Here is a 4586-nt window from a genome sequence, read left to right as displayed (position 1 = left end):
AACCTGTATTCTTTCAAGTGAATTCTTTTTATATATGAACGATAAGTCATTTAATTTGGGATCCATTTTTGTTCCACTAAACATAAACATTAAGTATTACTTTAAAATGTATGAGTTTTTTACTTTGTAAGATTATGTTATTTATTCTCTCACGTATTATTATGAATGAGCAGTGAAAAAAATTATATTTTTGTAATCTAAACTTAATTAAAAATCAATTAATTTTAATTTCTTATATACCCATGGGATTTAAAGAAGAGGAACCGAAATGAAAAAAATATCAAACATGAACAGCATGATATAAGTTTTGTAAAAAAACATATGGATTATTGAACTTTAAAAATCACGTAAATTATACAATTTTAGTAGTTTAATATTTTTCCAATTCAATTTTAGTATAAACAATTATTTTTGTTATTTTTTAGTCTGTGGTTGTAAGGGGGGGAGATAGGTTGCTAAATTTTGACAATAGAGAGAAAAAAGTGTCCTTGACATCGATTTAAACCACCAAAATAGACTATATTTGTGTAAAATAGTTTCATTTGATGAAAGAAGTTTATATTATGTGTTTTTGTACTTTTAAAATTCATAAAAAATATTTAAATTTGGGTTGATTTTGTTTTTTAAAGAAATTTTTTAAGGCTATAAATAGATTTATCACAGTTTATACAATGTTTTATAAGTATTTTAGACTAAAAATAGATTATAAACAGGTTTTTGGGTAAAAACACTTAATCCCTAGTTTTCTAGACACTACAATGGCTAAAATGTAGGCATTACAAAATGGCCTATGTTTCTTTTTTTTTTCTCTCTAATTTTTTTTGTTTAAATTAATGATTTTTATGGGTTTTTTTCTATTTTTTTTTAATTTATATTTAAATCAGTATCCTTTCACTCTTTTATTTTATTTCGGGGAATCTCTTTTCAATGATGACTATTTTTTTTAGTTATGTATTTAATTTTGAAGAGTTTTTTTTTCTATTTTATATGGATGAACTTTATTTTTGAAAAAAATAAATAATATTGTTAATATATAAAGCATTGCGTGATGATTTTTTTTCTTTTATTTTGTTTAATAAATTTAATTCGTGTTTCTATTTCTATCATCGTTTTCTTAAATAAAAAATATTTTAATAAATAAATTTAACAAACACAGTCGAGCAAATATCCTGTCTTTTGAGATGAAATATATTTTTTTTTATCTATATCTATCTTTTAATTTTCAAGTTTTTTAAGGTATCATCAATGACTTTTTATTTATTTATTTGCATACATAGTTATTGATTTTTGTGATTACATACATGCATAAAAAAAATTATTTGACATTAGATTTTTTAAACTACTCGTTGATTTTCCCTTTTTTTTCTTATTTCTTTCCACTCCCCCCCCTTTTTTTCCCTTTCTATTTTCATTTTTTTAAAATTTCATCAAGTAAATCAATATCCACTTAATTTTTAATTTATTTTTATAATTTTTTTGTTTTGCTTTGAAGAGAACCCAGACTAATGAAATATATCGGTATTCTAATATTAAAAAAATATTATCTTGATTTTTTTAATTTTCAAACCACATTTTTTACTAGTTAATTATGTTGAATTTAAACATGCTAAGTTAAACATACTAAGTTGATTGAGAAAAACTAAGTTAACACTTACTTGATTTAATTTTAAACTTAAATCAAGCTCAAAGTTGAATAAAAAAATTTCAAGATTGACTTGATGACCAGAATTTAACAACAAGAATAAATAATTTTTTTTATTTCTTAAACATAATTTTTATATTCAAAAAGAATTTTTAAAACATTGTATTTTATTTAAAAAATGAATCTCATTGTAAACTCATTTTACTTTTTAGTATTTGAATAGGGAAAATATTTTATTTTTTATATTTTTTTAAAAATAAAATCAGTTATTTTTTAATGGATTTCATGCTTTCTTTTAAAAATAAAATCTATAATACTAGTGGAACTTAGAGAGAGAGGGGGGGAAACAAACAGCTACAAGTAGTCAGACATGAAAGACAACAGCTCTTGAACCAAGAGCTGATGCCGACTTCCTAAAGGTCATTTACTCATTCCATTTCCTTTCTCTTTTACTTGGACAAAAGAGAATTGCACACACGTGCATCACATAGTAGTTAGTATTTAACATGATCTAAATCACCAACCTACAAAGTAATTCTCAACGGGGTCCTCTAGTATATTTTTCCCAGATGGGTCTCTATTTTATTACAAATTATTGACCAAAAAATCAATTTCTCTTAAAATAAAGCATTATTCATTCACAAAATAGGTCAGAAGCATGGAAAAACATGGACAAATCTAGATGTAATGCTTAACTGAGAATTTCCATGGAGACTTAACTGAAAATGTAGTTTTTGAAGGACCTACTTGAGAACTGTCCAAGACTCTGGGGCCTATATAGTTTTGACATGAACACCACAACTCGCCATTATCCATGCATGGAATTGGCGGTGAGGATCATTGATCAAAGAGCTGATCAAGGGACAAGGGCGGTGACTTATTCATGGGTTTAAAACTGTGCTTGATCGGGGCTTCGAGCTTCAGATCTCAAAAACAGATGGAGACATTTACTTGGGTGAATACATGCTAATTAATTACTAGCATTCAATCTGGGCATATTTTTCAGATGGCAAGAGCTCTGCTACCTTTAAAACAAAAGTACTATGAAACAGTCTCTTTCCATGTGAATCTTTTACTGAATGTAGAAAACGTACACAAACCATTCAAGCTGTTAATATCTATACGCTATTCCATGGCTTTTTTTTCCATAATGGTCGGAGATTTAATTAAATGGTCACCAGAAAAGAAGAAAAAGTAAAAGCAAAATAAAGAAGAGTGAAGGCTCCTCTTACTCCTATCACAAACACAAAAACGACATCAACATAGCCTTGAGAAACAATTTATAAGATATAAAATCCCCACAAACTCAGAACATGGTTGATCCATAAACAGATGCAACAACAACCCTAAAAATTCACCTCCTCCACAGTCAATTCCATGGCTTTGAACATGCTATTTACTTCTCCATGTCAAATTTATTCATGATAGGGTAAGTAGTTGATTTTGGTTATGATTTTTTATTATGTACATGTTGGTATTGTAGTATAAGATACTTTTCAAAAGAATTTTTAATTTTAAAATACATCAAAATATTTTTTTTATTTTGACATCAACTTATGAAAATCATTAAAAAATACAAAAAATACATTAATTTGATTTTTTTGATGAAACATGTGTTTAAAACTTATCTAAAAATAAAAGTTATTGTACTTTCAAACACCCATTATGTTTATAATATGTACTCATAAAGGTCATAAAGGTATAAAAAGACCATCCCAAATCTATTTAGTAATTGAGTAAATAAATTCAAAATGATGAAGCTCAAATTAAAGTTTCAAAATAAATCTTTTATATTTTTTTATTTTTCTTAAACAGTATTTTCACAAAGAATAAAGAAAAGCTAAAAATATTCATATTGCATGAAAATATTAATAATTTTAATTATTTTTGTTTTGTCATTTTAACATTAAAAATACTTTAACAACTTTTAACGGAATATTTATGAAAGAGTTATGGCTGCAATCATAGTTGAAACCAGCAACTCATCCAATTGAAGGAAAAAAAAATCATTAGTAACTACACAAAAGGCAAGAAATGCTGGTAAAATGCGTTTCTTTTTCATAGCTATCAAAAAAAGAAAAAAAAGGGCTGAATATTATCCAAAGTTATCGGTATATGCACGGAAAAAGTGAAAATCAATCAAGGAGAGACCATAGCTGTGAAGAGTTACGAAGCGATGTACGGATCAGTTGCTTAGCAATTGGTTTTCTGGCTAGCTATAAACCCTAATCATTGCTTGAACGCACAATTATGATCAGTAAAGGCTACGAGGAAACTATTCACTACAAATCTACATACGTTAAGAATGTTTCAGATTTTAATGTATGTATTTCTAAAATTCTAAAAATATATAAATATGTTTATATGTTATGATGCTAAATATATGACAATAATTCCTGCATTATCTAGGTTCTCTGCCACCATGATTTTTCTCTCCTTGGAGGTTGCATTTTTCCCTGGAGAGATTCTAAAGCAAGAGTTTCTGTAAGATTGGAGGAAGAAGGACAGTAATTTCCGTACATGTAGCAGGATTTAGGAGAGAAATTTGCTAAAAAGTGGAATTCTCCACTGTTTTGAGTGGTCAGAAGTGCGGACGCCTAGTGTGATGGTGTTAGACAAGGGTGTTTGTCAAGTTAGAGGTGCTTGTCGTTGATCAGGCAATGAACAGGAAGCTGGTTTGCCATTTTCTCTTCAAACTTTTCAGAGGGTATTCTGGTCACTTAAATTAAAGGAACTGTCATTCAAGACTACAGTCTCAAGAAACAAAATCATGTTTTTCCCTTCAATTTTTACCCTCAAACCTTTTCCTGTCTCCATCCCAACCTACTCTACCCAACCCTTCGCCATTTCCTACAAGCCCTAACACATACAGCTCTCTCACTCTTTACATCGTCATCGACCAATAAGAGTCGAGTTGCTCCACCTTTTTAAGATTAAAAAGAAG

This window comes from Populus euphratica, unplaced genomic scaffold (assembly GCF_000495115.2).
Source record: "Populus euphratica unplaced genomic scaffold, PopEup_1.0 scaffold1409.1, whole genome shotgun sequence".
Taxonomy (NCBI): Eukaryota; Viridiplantae; Streptophyta; class Magnoliopsida; order Malpighiales; family Salicaceae; genus Populus; species Populus euphratica.
This window is presented reverse-complemented; position numbering follows the sequence as displayed.